This window comes from Tenrec ecaudatus, chromosome X (assembly GCF_050624435.1).
Source record: "Tenrec ecaudatus isolate mTenEca1 chromosome X, mTenEca1.hap1, whole genome shotgun sequence".
Lineage (NCBI taxonomy): Eukaryota > Metazoa > Chordata > Mammalia > Afrosoricida > Tenrecidae > Tenrec > Tenrec ecaudatus.
In genome coordinates, this window is record NC_134548.1 from 38,770,959 (window position 1) to 38,787,179 (window position 16,221).

The following is a 16,221-nucleotide window of genomic DNA, read 5'->3' on the forward strand; positions in this document are numbered from 1 at the left end:
GTATTTAGGAATCATGGACATGATGATAGGAAAAAAATAAAGTTTGCTCTGAACTAAAATTAGTCCTGGAGTGCTGGTGTGATGTGGCTTAAGCATTGGGCTACTAATCCAAATATCATCGTTTTAACCCCTACAAGCTGTTCTGCACGTAAAAAACGAGGATGTCTGCTTTCTGAAGGGTGTATAGCATCAGAAATCCCATATTGGGTATTTGTGAGTTGGAGTCTCATGATGGCAAGTGGATTTTGGCAGTGGGTAAGATTATTCAAGATGGCTGCATGAGGCAGGAGGAGGAAGAACAAGAGCTTACACAATGCCAGCTCTTCACCTACAATCTCTCACTCTGTAGGAGCCTCGTGGCCTTGCTCAGTAGAGATGACATTGGTCATACTCATCATTTTGATGTTTTGGTCTCAAAGCGTTTGGGCTTTCCAATCTCTGTCAATATGTTACTGCCAACCTAGGTCCTTATCAAAATTTCCACCACTCCTTTGGAGGCTGGTAAAGCTGAGTCATGCCTGGTTGGCCCCTAAGAAAATATCACGAACAGAGGCAGTGAAAAGGGTTTATGGGATTTTGTTTTGGTTTCCTGTCTGTGTGTCAGAGTCTGTGTTGTTACCACACTCGAAATCATGCCAGGACTTTCTTCAACTTTCTTCCCCTCTCACTTAATTAGGATATGGGGAAAGACAGGGAAAGTGGTGTCAACAACCTAGCTACTGAATTACTGAGTTGCTCCTAAATAAAGTGTGAAAAGCAGGTTTGGCGGTATGTGGACAACCTCCTAGTATTTGAGTGCTTCTGTCTCTTTTTCAAACATCTGACCGAACGTGGAGTCAGGTGGCTGACTCATGCTGGGCTGCAGCAGTGGTGCTACCCCTCTCAGCTTCCTCCCATCACAACCGGCCCCACAGTCGTCCGCCAGGCCATGGAGGCACTGGCCATGGATCATGGCTACATCAGCCGTGAGACTTGGGAAAGGCTTCTGCTCCCCATGGGGCTAGATGCCACCTATTTCCTGATGGACAGTGAGAGCATCCTGTGTGTCTACTGCTTGTGTGCACTGTGAGTTTGCTGCCATCATGGTCCATGGCCTGGCCTGCAGTGGTCACCTTAGTGCCAGACCTGATACCTGAATGGCCTGGGGGTGCAGGCATCACTGACAGTGAGCATTGAGAGAAGAAGTGACTAGAGTACACAGAAGAAACTTTTTCTGTTTGCTCTGTGGCCTTCAGAGCATCTTCTAACCAATTCCAGAGCTGTAGTGGACCATGTTTTGACTTCAGTTTTGGGGTGGGTGTGTTGTCTTGAGTTTACTGTGCTACAGGAGGACCTTACAAGCAATTCTTGGGTGTCCCTACATAAAATGCCATTTTACGTGGAGAAGCAGGGCCTCAAATTTAGCATTATTCCAAGAAAAAACAAGGCTTATAGTTTCAGATTTGTCCTATAATAGAGATCAGCCAGGTGGAAATTGGAATGTTGAACTGACCAGATTTGAGGCCACCAGCTCCTGAGAAAATGCAAGGTCACTCTTCATCCATTCTAAAGAGATCATTTTAAAGGATACTGGAAGTCAAGGAGAGGAGGAAGACTCAGAATTTGAGCCCATGGCTAGGAGAATGCAAAGCCACTGAGGTCAGGATGGCTCTGAAGTGGTGTCTGTGAACTACACAGCCTCACGGCATCTGCTCACTTAACTTCCTTCACAGGAGCTGGGTAGGGTCTGGGGTGTCAGAAAGGACACATTTGTGAAACATAAAATGAACCAGGACTGATGACAGTAAGAAAAGATACAGAGGGAACACACCATTGTTATGATTCATATTTCAATGTGGCCTCGGACTGTCTCAGGATAAATTCTCATTTTGAATCCTATGTATCTTTGTACTGGGCTCCAGAGCGAGCAAGATCTGAGCCTGGTGCCAGTCAGCTGTGGAGTGAAGGACCACTCGCAAGATACAAGATCTGAACTTGGTGCGCGTCAGGAGTGGGGTGAAGAACCACTCGCACGTTAACCTCTAGGTCCCTATTGTTTTGCATTTCTACAGTGGATATACTATAATTACAGGATTGTGAGGGTTAAATGTCCTCACCCTACTGCCATCAAGTCCATTCAAACTCATAATGGTTCTGTAGACACAGTGGATAGAACTGCTCTCTGTGAGTTTTCAAGACTGTAACTGATTACGGAAGTAAAAATCCTGCCTTCCTCCCTTAAATGGATGCCCTTATACACACACAAAAGTCAGCAATGGATCTGGCACATAATACATGTGCAGTACATGTACACTTAGCTTACCTTTTCCTCTTTTTAGATGGGCTTCCTTGAGGGCTCTTGGGAACACATTTCTAGGGAAGAATCTAGCCCAACACTTTTTGGCAGCAGAATAAGAGCAGCCCCGAACTCCCTAGCCCTGCACCAGAGTTCCTAGGCAGGAATGACATGAGGGGAAGTGGAAGATTTTGAAGTACCTCCTGAGGCAGTGAAGGAAGATTAGGTGGTGGGTGTTGTTAGAGGAGATTCATATGTATGTTGTTTTCTCAAAATTTTAAATTTGTGTTTCTGGCACCTCAAGGTTAACCAGAATACTTCCAATTTCTGGGCATGCTAAATCCATTTACTATATTTTATATGTTGAAGCTATTCAATTTATTGAGCACAACTCTTCATGGTTGGCTTCTATTATTGTCTTCTCCAATAGAAAATCTGTAAGACGAGTGAAAGAGAACCAGCATCTTTTCTTATCCACGGAGGTCGAAGAGTAAGTGGGAGGTGAAAGCAGCTACTTGATAAAATGCTGACAAAGGGGGTGCTTGGCCTAAACATGTTGTGGTGGTTAGGTTCCACTGAGTCAGTTCCAACTCATAGCAAATCCTGTACATACCAGAGTGAAACACATTGTGATCCTGTGCCATCCTCACGATGACTACATTTGGGCCCACTGATGAGGTAGAGCCAGAAAGTGCAGAAGAAGCCTGGGCAGGGGAGTGAGAAGAGGGACACAGTATGTGGCCTGATGCACCTCAGGTTGCAGCCCTGTTGGCCACCTTGCTGTTTCTCATGGGCCTTGCCATGATCCCCTCTTAGGGTCTTTGTGGTTGTTGGTCCTTCTGCCCCCAAACACATTTTATTCTTATTCCTCAGTGAAAATCTCTTTGAGGGCCCTACCTAAATGGAGTGTGTTCCCTCAGCGCCTGCTATGCTGTCAGTGTCTCTTCAAGGAGCCTAATACTCTCTGCCATTTCTTCATTTGCTTATTCCTGGCTGGGCCCTCATGCTGAAGTGTAACCACTGTGGGGGTTGTGGTCGCACACGGTTGTGTTTATCAAGTACCAGGAACACAACCTGGAATACAGTTGTTATTCAGTAAAACTTTTTGAGAGAATGAATGAATGTATAATATGAATTATTTTCTTTATAACAAAGTGCTTAGGATTGATATCAAGAGTCAGGCGTACAGGCCTGAAGGAAATCATTCAACTTCAATGAGTCTCAATTTCATATGGGTCTAAAAGGAATAGTAATGTATATGCAAATTATGGAACAGTAACATCTTGCCCATGTAAGGCAGGATTACATAAATAATTAACTTAGGCAAGTTGGAACTTCTCAAGTATTTACTTTTCACTGAAAGAATTCTGATCTGGGAGCATCATAGGCCACTTGGATGACCATACAGAAGGTAACCATCCAGGAAGAGCAATCAGTCCCCAGAGGGAGGCTGGGTGTTGATTCCATGCTTGCAAACAAATTGTTCTCCTGAGATGGAAGAGTCAGTGGATCCGACTGTGGAGAGTGGACTACTGTAGGGGAGCTGAGTTGAATGCTGATGGGACAGACTAAGAAATGGTGCACTAGTTCTTTGGCTCCACCAGTCTATGTCAGTTTGTCATACTGAGGAAGCTTGTGTGTTGCTGTCATGCTTGAAGCTTTATCACAGGCATTCAAATGCCAGCAGGGTCACCCAAAATGAACCGGTTTTAGGGGTGTTTTCAGACTAAGAAAAAAAATGAAGAAGCACTGAGCTCCTTATTTTGGAGGAGGGAGCTACTGAAAACCTACGCAAACCTTTGAAACATTGTCAGATACTGAAGACCTAATGAGTAGAAGAACACTGTCAGAGATAGTGACTGAGGATGGGCCCTGCCAGTCACAGGTAAGACAAAATGTGACTGAATAACTGATTTCTCAGAGAGTGGCTGATCATGGTAACATGAGCCAGATAAAGGCTGTGGGAGTGGAGCTTTTAGTATTTTGTGATGGTACAAAAATGACAGAAAGGAGAAACAGCTGCAAAAATCTGCTATTGATCAGACCTTGTAATGTGCAAAGTATGAATCAAGGAAAAGTGAAAGGGGTCAAAAATGAAATGGGATTCATAAGGATAAATATCCTGGATATTAGAGAATCACAATGGGACTCACTAATGGGCCATTTCCAAACAGAAATTCCATCTGTAAAAAATCAGATTTACTATGTTCGGCATATCACAACCAAGAGTAATGGGATGGCATTCATTATCAAAATGGACATGGCAAAATCTATCACGAAATCTAATGCTGTCTGTGGTACGATTATATCTATGTGCCTTCAAATAAATAAAATCAGTACCACTATTATTCAAATTTATGCACCAACCACAAAATTGAGTAGTGAAGAAATTAAACAATTTCATCTGAAATTGTTCAAGCATACAATCAAGGTGTATTGATAAGAACTGGTGATTGGAACACAAAAGTTGTAAACAAAGAGGGAGGAACTGAAGATGGAAAATGTGGACTTGATGATAGAAATGAAGTTGTAGATAGCATGAGAGAAATTTTCAAAATCAATGGTTCTCTCAGAAAAATATCCTTTGTTAACAACACAAAAGGCAACTTCACATGGATTCTCTTGAAGCAATACACTAAAAGCAAATTGATTACCTCTGTGTGTAGAGACATTGGATAACTCAATATCAATAGTAAAATCCAGGCCAGGGGTAGACTGTGGTATAGCCTGTCAATTGTTCATATGTAAGTTCAGGATAAACCTGAAGAAAGTGGAAACAAATCCACAGGAATCACAACCAAACTTAAATCTATCCTATCTGGATTTTAAGAACTTCTCAAGGGCAGATGAACTGCAATGCACACTAATGACAGAAGACCTGATGAAATGTGGGTCGGCTTCAAAGACATTATTCATACAAAAAACAAAAGATCATTAAAAATAGGAGAGAAAGGAAAGACCGAAGTGGTTGTTAGAAAAGACTCTGAAACTTGCTCTTAATCCTGAGTAGCTAAAACAATGGAAGAAAGGATGAAGTCAAACAGCTCAATAGAAAATATCAAACGACAGCTTAAGAAGACAAAGTCAAGTAAGATAATGGAATGTGCAGGAACCAAGAATTAGAAAAACAAAAAGGAACAATACACTTGGTATATTTTAAATTGAAAAGAGCTCAAGAATAATTAAAGACTCAAAGATTCTAGCTGCCATCTTGAAATATTCTATGGGAAAATATTGAGTGATAAAGTGAACATCAAAGAGAACGTAAAGAATCCAGCATCACAGTACCAAAAAGAACAGTTGAAATTCCACTATTTCAGGAGGTAGCATATGAGCAAGAATCAGTGGTGCTGAAGGAAGAAGTTCAAGCTGCACTGAAAGTATTGGCCACTAACAAGTCACCAGAAATTTACAGAATACCAATCAAAATGGTTCAAGAAGCAGATGAAGCACTAGAAGCATGCACTCATTTATGCCGAGGAATATGGAAGACAGCTTCTTGGCCAAGTGACTGGAAGAGATTAATATTTGTGTCCATTCCAAAGAAAGTTGGCAAATAGAATGCTTGGATTATGGAATAATATTGATCTCACGTGAAAGCAACATTTTGCTGAAGATAATCCAACACGATTGTGCTACTACATTGACGGTAGTCTGTCTTATGTGAATAAGAATGTGACAACATGATTGGAGAAAGGCTTCTTAACACCCTTGGATATGCAGATGACACAAACTTGTTTGCTTAAGTCAAGGAGCACTTAAAGTACTTGCTGATGAAGATTAGGATTTCAACCTTCAGTATGGATATTCAAAGTAAAGATAACCCAAAACCTCACCACTGGGCCACTAGGTAACATCTTGGTGTACGTAGGAAAGATTGAAGTTGCCAAGGCTTTTGTCTTGTTGAGATACACAACTCATGTTCATGGAAGCAAAAGGGCAGAGATAGAGCAGTTTCATTGGTACGTGTGCTGCACAAGACTTCTTTAAAGTATCAAAAAGCAAGGATGTTGATTTGAGGACTAAAGTATGCCTGTCCAAAGCCATCATATTTCCCATTGCCTCAAAAGCATGTGAAAGGTGGACACTGGATTAGGAGGACCAAAGACAATCTCTGCACGTGGATTGTGGGGCTGGAGAAGAATGTTGAAAGTACCATGGAAGAAGGAAGAACAAAGAGATCTGTCTTGGAAGCCGTACAGCCAGCATGCTCCTTAAAGGCAAGGACAGTGAGACTTCATCTCATGACTTCGGGACATGTTTTCAGGGAGACCAGTGCCTGGAGAAGGACATCATGCTTGGTAAATTCCAAGGGCAGTTAACTAGAGGAAGACCTTCCATGAGATGGATTGACACACTGGTTGCAACAATGGGCTCAGATAAAACAAAAATTGTAAGGATGAGGCAGGACGGGGCAGTGTTTCATACCGGTGTATATAAGGTCACTATTTGTTAGAACTGACTCCCCTGCACCTAACAAAAACAATATAGAAAGAGTAGAGGCTCTGTGGTTACTATGAGATAGAAAATGGTAGAATAGGTGAAATACAAGAAGTTTAAGTTTAGTGAGCCTTTATGGTGTAGTGATAATGGGTGGGATAATGGGTGGAGTGACTCACTGCGAGGTCAGCAGTTTGAAAGCACCAGCCACTCCTTGGGAGAAAAGTAGGTTTTTCTACTTCAGCAAAGAAGTACAGTGTTTCAAACCCACAGGGCCAGTTCTACCAGGCCTTACAGAATTGGTATGAGTCAGCATTGACACTATGACAATGGGTTTGTTTTTAGGTTTGGTCTTATGAAACATACAATTTCAAGTGCTACTTTGACACCTTTGAGTTTCACTGGTGGTAAGCCTCTGAACTGGGCTTTCCCCTCCTTTCAGAAGACATGGTCCCTCCCTAATGGAAAAGGTTCCTGACCAAGATTGAAATCTAAAGGGCTTCACTCCCCACACAATGCCGGGAAATATTGGGCCAAGGAAGGTGTTGGCAGAAAGGGGAACTTGATCACAAGGATCGATATATAAACCCCCGCAAGGGGATGGAAAATAGAAAAGTGGGTGAAGAGAGACAGAGGCTGATATAAGATATGAAAAGTGTTATCTATAATTTATCAAGGGTTCATGAGGGAGGGAGTGTGGGGGAGAGAGGGAAACACGAGGAGCTGATATCAATGGCTCCAGTAGAAAGAAAATGCTTTGAAAAGGATGATGTCAACATATGTACAAATGTGGCTGACACAATGGATGAATGTATGGATTGTGATAAGAAATTTAGAGCCCCCAATGTAAGTTTTAATAAAAAATTCTCATCTCACTGCAGATATGAGTGCTATTCTAACGCATAAGTAATCAGATGGGGCCTGGCTTAAAGGCTTTTCTGAAAATAAGCAGCCATCTAAGTGATGTGTCAGTGAAATCCACACGGAAGCAGCCCACCAGCCTGTGTGATCCAATAACATAATTGTCAATAACATAATCCATATCTGTAGGAGGGAACTGTTTTAGAGCTTAAATCCTGACCACTTGTTTTGCAGAAAACTGCGGATGACAGTGAAAGCCCAAATCCATTTGTAGTGTCCCCATGTGGATTTAGCCTCTGGTGAATGCCTTCTGGCCGTGGATCAGTGATTCAAATCAGCCTTGCTATCAGAGTGCATTGGAAAATGAATAATGCAGATGTAGTTAAGTGAAAATTTAACCACTTTTTTGTTCTCCATTTGACACATTATAATTTGTTCTAGTTTTATTATTTTCTGCCTTCTTTTCTGTTTAGTTTTTTGACATTTTATTTTGTTATTTTGGGGGGGTGTTATTGTTTTCATTGGAACCACCATCATTTTATTTATTAATTTTTAAGAATCATTTTATTGGGGTCATATACAACTTTTATCACAATCCATACATATATTCACTGTATATCAAGCACATTAGTGCATTTGTTGCCCTCATCATTCTTGTTTTCTCTCTTTTAAAAAAATCATTTTATTGGGGGCTTACACAACTCTTATCACAATCCATATATACATCAGTTGTTGAAAGCACATTTGTACTTTCGTTACCCTCATCATTCTCAAAACACTTGTTCTTCCTATATGCCCAGGCATCAGCTCCTCATTTTTCCCCCTCCTTCCCCACTCCCCCCACCCTCATGAACCTTTGATAACTTATAAACTATTATTTTGTCATATCTTACAGTGTCCGACATCTCCCTTTACCCACTTCTCTGTTGTCCATCCCCCAGGGAGGAGGTTATATATCGATCCCCATAATGGGTTTTCCCTTTCTACCCCACTCTCCCTCGACACTGCATTGTGGCCACTCACACCACTGGTCCTCAGGGGATCATCAGTCCTGGATTCCCTGTGTTTCCATTTACTCTCTGTACCAATGGAAATCACCTGGTCTAGAAAAGTTTGTAAGGTAGAATTGGGATCATGAGTGAGGAAGGGGAAGGAAACATTTAAGAACTAGAGGAAAGGATGTTTCATCATTGTTACATGGCACTCTGACTGGCTCATCCCCTCCCCGAGACCCTTCCGTATGGGGATGTCCAAATGTCTTTGGATGGGCTTTGGGTCTCCACTCCGCACTCCCCTTATTTACAATAATATGATTTTTTTTTGTTCTGATGATGCCTGATACCTGATCCCCTTGACACCTAGGCATCACACAGTCTAGTGTGCTTCTTCTATGTGGGCATTGTTGCTTCTGAGCTACATGGTCACTTGTTTACCTACAAACCTTTAAAACCCAAGATGCTATATCTTTTGATAGCCAGGAGCCATAAGATTTCTTCACCACAGATGCTTATGCACGCACTTTGTCTTCAGCGATTGTGTCAGGAAGGTAAGGATCATGAATGCCAATTTTATAGAACAAATTGTTGCATTGAGGGAGTAATTGAATGGAGGCCCAATGTCCATCTGCTACCTTAATACTAAACCTATACATATATGCACATAGATCTATTTCCATATCCTAATATATAAATATATTTACATATGTACATGCCTTTATTTAGACCTCTTTAAATACCCTTTGCCTCCTAGCTCTTTCCTCTACTTCTTGACCTTCCTCTTGTCCTACAGTCATATTCAGCTTTCATTTTGATTTCAGTAATTCCTCTTGGTTACACCCTCCTCACCACCAATTTGAATCACTTGTTGTTCCCTGGTCCCTGGGTTTGTTAAAACCCTTTCCTTTCCTCCCCCCCTTCCCCTCTCCCATGTCTCCTGAAACTTTGGGTAACTTTGCTTTCTCCTCCAGATTGTTCATCCAGTGTATCTTATTTACACAGGCCTGTGGAGATAATAACATGCACAAAAACAAGTCAGAGAAACATCTAGCAAGAAAAGAAAACAAAGCAACAACAAAAAGCCAATGACAAAAAACAAAACATCTCAACTTCATTACTCTGTTCCCCTTGCTGTTCTGCTCCACACCCTTAGTGTTTTGCCTATGAGTGGTGGGATCAGATTAGGTGGAATTCCCACAGTGTGTATCTAGTGTTGTCCTCTGTAGGGCTATGAGTCAGTGAGAGATGCCTTGTCTCATTGTTGGGCCTGCCGTATGGTCTTCTCTCTGAATTGGCTGCTCTGAAGGGGAATATCGACTGCAAGGCTTTGTGGGCTAGGATGTCTTCCACTCTCTCCCCCCCCCCCCCTTTCATTTGCTCCTGTGCGCTCTGATCAGATATGTCCCTCTCCTGGAGCTGCAGCTTTAGTGCTGTTCTCTGAATAAATTCATCTGGGGGAAGGGGCAGGTGTTTATGTAGTTGGGATTGGGGCCAGCCTCTCATTTTTCTTGGTTTTTAACTTTATTTGGGGGCATGTTTTTATTTATATAGAATCCGGAATAGTTAATCTATGGACAAAGTAACTGCATTCAGCATTTCTAGGGTAATGTCTAGGGATGTTTGGGGGAAACGGGGAGCTAATAATGAGGACAAAAATGAGGAATATGTTTCAAATTTGTGGTGATGATTACACAATACTTTTTAATATATTTCAACCACTGAATTGTATGATACATAACTTATATACAATGGTATTTATATAACCTCATGTCAACTTGAGAGTATTACAAGTAAAGGGGTAGAGATTAACCTGTCAGTCAGGTCACAACCTGAGTTTCCCTCCTTGTAGCCATGGCCTACTCATGAGAATTCTGAGAACCTTTTCTCTTCCTCCTTGGAGGTGGTCCACAAAGTACCTCAGGAATCTCGGTTGTGGACGTTTGACTTGGGGGCAGCACTTGGCACCACATTTGTACTGGTTGGGGTCACTCACAAACAGGCCACTCTGAAAGACTAAAGATGTGAAGGGATGAGGCTCTAGACCAGCGGTTCTCAACCTGTGGGTCAACACCCCTTTGGAGGTCGAACGGCCCTTTCACAAGGGATCACCTAATTTATAACTGTAGCAAAATTACAGTTATAAAGAAGCAACAAAAATAATTTTATGGTTGGAAATCACCACAACATAAGAAACTGTATTAAAGGGTCGAATTATTAGGAAGGTTGATAACCACTGCCCTAGACCACTGAATCTCTGACTACAAGAATAACGATGTGGAACTTTAGGACATGCAGGTTTCAGACACCGATGCTGAAGACTGAAAGGGTATATGTATCATTATATAAGTGGGTCCCAGTTTATGTAACCCTGAAATAACAAGTACTGGACTAAAAATGCATGTTATATATTGTAGCATGACCCTCTAACTAATTAACAGAGATATATCCATATATTCTGAGGAAAGTTCCTTCTTAGACTTGGGACTATTGGATGGCCTTTTCCATGTTTTTTTTTTAATTTGGTGTCCATCTATACATGATAGGGAGAATAGGCAATTCCAAAGAGGCAGTGATAGGACCAATGGTTATGGGGGGACATAGGAGTGGTGGAGAAGAGGGTAGGTGAATAGTTAGCCAATAATTATATGGAAAGGGGATTAATAAGGGTTCTAAAAATGATTGTGAGGGGTGTATAGTTTCTTTGGTTGTCTTTATCTATGGGTTTGTATCTAAGAGGAATTACTGAGAGATGAATGGGTAAACATGATAGTAGGGTAGAGGAAATAAACAAAGAAAAATAAGAAAAAAACATTTAGAGAGATATCTGTACGTATTATGTATGCAAATGTATAAATATAGGTGTATTTTTTATATTTATATATATGAAAATATAAAAAGGTATCAGATAAACGTTGGCACATACCCGAGTTCAACAATGGTTTGATCTAATGATGTGGCATTTTATGTGCTCCCAACACAATTGCTGGAGACAAAATGGGATGTAAAAACAACTGTGGTGAAAAAAGCTTATGGTGCCCAGCTATTAAAAAGTATAATGTCTAGAGGCACCGGACTCGGAAAGATATGACAGAATAATAATTGATAAATTATCAAGGGTTCACTAGGGAAGGGGGAGCAGGGAGGAGGGGAAAATGAGGAGCTGATAGGTGGAGAGCAAATGTTTTGAGAATGATGAGGGCAATGAATGTATAATTGTGCAAAATTGATATATGTATGGATTGTGATCAGAGTTGTATGAACCCATAATAACATGATTTAAAAATATTATAGTGTCTGGAGTCTTAAATGCTTGAAGTTGAGCAAGCGTACATCTAGCAAGGAAGCAACAAAGCCCACATGGATGAAGCACACCAGCATGTGTGATCCTGAGGTGTCCACGGGAATAAGTATCAGAAGTTCAGAAATAAGCAGTCAAATTAAAGTGCAGGAGCGTGGACAAAACCCAAATATAAGACCATTGGACAGTCCCTCACAGATGGGCAACATGGAAGCAATGATATATCCAGGGTGTGGTATAGCACTGATGTAACACAAAACTAAGGTCTAGTTCTTTACTATTTTCAATTATGGTCTTTGATTTACCAAAGTAATCTTGTTAGATCTGCATATGTAAGTTTGTATAATTAAGATTGTTCAGTGCATGAAAGGTAACAAGAGTACTGATTCGCTGAGGGTAGGGATGAGGAGGTGTAGGAAGGGAGGAAGGGGAAGCTGATAGCAGTGGTGACTGTATAAACCAACTCGAGGGTAGAAAAACAACAGAATTTATGTGAAAGGATACAGTGGATAAGGTATATATTATACTTATAATGGTTCCTGAGGAGTAGAGTGAGGGAAGGAGGGAATAAAGGAGAGCTGATATCAAGGAGCTCAAGAAGAAAGTAAGTGGTTTGAAAATGATTTTGGTAGCAATTATACAATATTGATTGATGTCATTGAAATATAGAATATTATGTGATCTGTAAGAGGTTCCCATACAAGGACTAGTAAAAAATAAATAAATAAAATACAAGTTGCTGGGAAAATTCCTGATATTTCAATTCAATTTTCTATGAACACTTTTAAGTCCACTTATAGAACTGCCCCTATTTATGGGCAACCTAATTGTCAACAGAAAATTCCAAGAGATCTAAAATTAAAGTTAGAATTAATAAGTGGATTTGGTCAAGCTGCAGGATACAAAATACAAAAATTGAACTTACATAACTCTATCATATCTCTATAGCAGCAATAAATATGTGGAAGTTGAAATTAAAGCACAATATAATTTCTAGTTGCTCCAGAGAAAATTAAACAGCCATGAACCTAGTAAAACATGAATACTATGTATATTATTATATGCTAATGTAAAAAATCAGAATCCTAAATGAAGAAACTCTTGTCCTAAATGAATGGAGAAAATTGCCATGCTTATTGATTAGAAGACTTAGTGTGTTTGTCTGGGTACTTTAGAGTATCAAATCCACAGAAACTCAAGTATAAGAGAGAGTTTTATATAAAGGTTAAGTGGACATCAAGAAAACATCCCAACCCAGTGCTATCCAAGCCCACAAGTCCAAATTAGCCCATATGTCTGTCACCAATCCATACAGTCCTCCTACATTCACAAAACACACACAATGTTCCCGACTGCAGGAATAAAGTCAAATCAGCGAACCTGTAAGTATCTCAGCCCTGGAAGAGGTCTCCACAAGGATGCTCCACCACCCAGGGCTGCATCAGTGTAGGTCCAGGTGGCTTCTCCTCAGGAATGTCTTGCAGGAAGTGAGCCTTAACAGCTGAAGCAGGGAACTGGCTAAGGCAGCTCCACCCTGATCAGACCATCAGAATGCAAGAGACCGAGGGCTAGAAATCCGAGCTCACGGAGGCATTTATCTCCACACCCTTCAATTAGTACCACATGTGTTTATCGGCCAGGTTGGCACGTTAAACTTTAACTATTTCACTCAGCATACCAAAGATGTCAAGACACCCCCTTCCCCCAAATTATCTAATGTTTTAAAGCCATGTCTATCAAAATCTCAACAAGGATATTTTTATAGATATAGACACGTTTATTCTAAAATATCTATAAAAACTGAAAAGGTTTACAATGGCTGGCACACTTTTGCAAAGGAAAAACAATGGAGGAAACTCTCTGGCCAATGTTACGTTGGAGATGTACATATACAAATATAGAGCAGAATAACTTTCTCACAAGTTGACCAGTGCAAATATGTTCAACTTATTTTTGACATGGGAACCATAGCAGTCCAATGGAAGAATATCTTTTTCAACATATGATATTATAGTAATTGGACATCCATAGGGAAACATAAACATCAACTTAAACTCGGCCTATGGGAAAATTAATTCAAATTAGGTCACAATGATTATGTCTACAACTCTTAGAAAATAACAAAGGAGTAAAATTGGTGGCAAACGAGTCCTAGACTTCACACAAAAGCATGATTCACACGCATACAAAATTGATTAATTTAACTGGATAAAGAGGAAAAATTTTGTATTGGAAAGAACTCTGAAGAGGGAATGAAGGGATTGGGTACACAGGGAAGAACATATTCACAAACCACATGCACAATAAAGGATTCATATGAAAAATATACATACATTTCTCAAGGTCAATGTTCCTTGATAAAATAACACAATAAAGAACCATGCAGTTTGAATGTGTGGCCAACTGCCTCGTGAACAGCTGCATTCTTATGCGGGAAACCAGAAAAGTTTCCCAGGGCTTGCCCGACTTTACTGAACATTCTGAACAAAAGAGCGAAATTAAACAATGAAATTTCAAATTCTCATGAAATTCACAATTTCTGAAGCCATGGAGGCTATATGAACCCCTGAAATGATTACCTCCATATAATATTTGAACCTTAAAACAAATTATCCCATGAAGTCTTAAAACTAAATAGTAGCTTACCTTAACTTGGAAAGATCATCTACCTTGTGAATTTTGCTTTGTGAAGATCTCTCTCTATACGGAGAAAGACCAGGCTGTCTACGCCTCTAAAGAGCTACAGTCACAAGGGTGGGTCTACCCTGTCCTGTGTTAGCTGCTCTGAGTTGGCATCAAATCAATGGCGGTGAGTTGGGTTTGGGACAGAGGATCAAATAAACAACAGAACATTGAGCTCATGGACCCTGCACCAGCCAGCTTTGGTGCCCTTATTGGCCTGCCCTGTTCTGGATGGCGAGCACCACAAGCACCACTCTAGAGTCAGGATTGAGATTACAGGAGGACTGACCAGGAATCGGGGTCCTTAGCATTTTCCAACAAATGGTGGCCTCGGGTACTGCACCAGTGGTCAACTCTTCCGCATGCCCCTGGACATGGTGAAGGTGTGTTTGCAGTCCCAGGGCACCTCAGTGGCCACTGAACTAAAGCCACCCTCTAGACTCTGGAGCATCTCCTACACAAAATTTCCCATGTGTCTCCTGTACCTCAATGGTGCCCTGGGAGCCCAGTGCCGGTGCCCATATTGTGCACACCGCATCCCCTAGTTTCAGGATCCAACACGATTTTGAGGGACACGATGAGTGGACAAGATCACTAGTACCATGTGGAGCGTCCTTCCAGTCACACTGTTGATGATGGTTCCAAGCACTGCCATCAAATTCACCAACTGTGACCAACTCCAAACCTCCCTCTGTGTGCTGGCACCCTGGCATACTTGGGCACCCTGACAGTGTTCAACACCTTGGAGCTGGTCAGGATGAAGCTACAGGTGCAACAGGTGTCCTATCAGGAGCTGGGCGCCTCTATGCAGTCCCCAGTGGTTCATAGTGGCTGGCACTCCCTCTGTGGGTAGACTTGGGGCCCATTGCCCTGCTGGATATGCCCATCTCAGAACTTATATTGGTTCAACTATAAGGTGATTAAGATCTGCCTTAGTGGGCCCAGGACAAAGGATCATACATCCACCCACGGGCTTTGGCTTTGTGCCTGGATGCCCCTCTGGGATGATGGCAGCAACCCAGGCCCTGCCCTTCAACGTGGTGAACACTCAGTGAGTGGTCTGTCACCATGGTCTCAATGGAGGCTCTGGGAATGAAGCCACTACGGGTGGACTTTACCTGGCTGCTGCTGCAGAAGAGGAGGAGAATCCTGGAGGAATCTGGCACCAAGGGGCTCTTTGCAGGCTTCCTGACTGGGATCATCAAGGCCACTCCCTCCTGTTTCATTATCATAAGCTCTTACATGAGTTTGACAAAAATGATTCTTCTAGAAGCTCAAGCAGCAACAGTTGTCAGGTCCTTGAAAGTCAAAAGATGTCTCCATCTCCAAGGATGGGCTGTGTGCTGAAGGAGACTGAGGCAAGTGCCTTATCCTCTGCACTGAGGGAAGGAGAAGCCCGGCAGGGATCCCATCTCCCACTCTTCAGCCCTGCCCGCCCCCCACCATTTCTTCCCTACCTACACTCATCAGAAAATACACCCATACGCACACAAACATGAACGTGACTATTTTTCAGTGATGAGTTATTTGATTTATTCTGGAATTATTTCCCACCCTGGCCATTGCCAGAAGTGGTAGAGTTTACTTCTGGTTTAGGGTCCTTTCCTCTCTTGATTGGAATTCTCTTCTGTCTCTTGGAACCAGTCACACGGATGGGCCGCTTTCTTCCC

General features: G+C 41.7%; 1 pseudogene; it reads left to right on the plus strand.

Annotated features, from left to right (window-relative positions):
• The first annotated feature begins 928 nt into the window (after positions 1 to 928).
• LOC142433273 (mitochondrial glutathione transporter SLC25A39 pseudogene) lies at positions 929 to 15,898 on the plus strand (annotated as a pseudogene).
• The last annotated feature ends 323 nt before the right edge of the window (positions 15,899 to 16,221 follow it).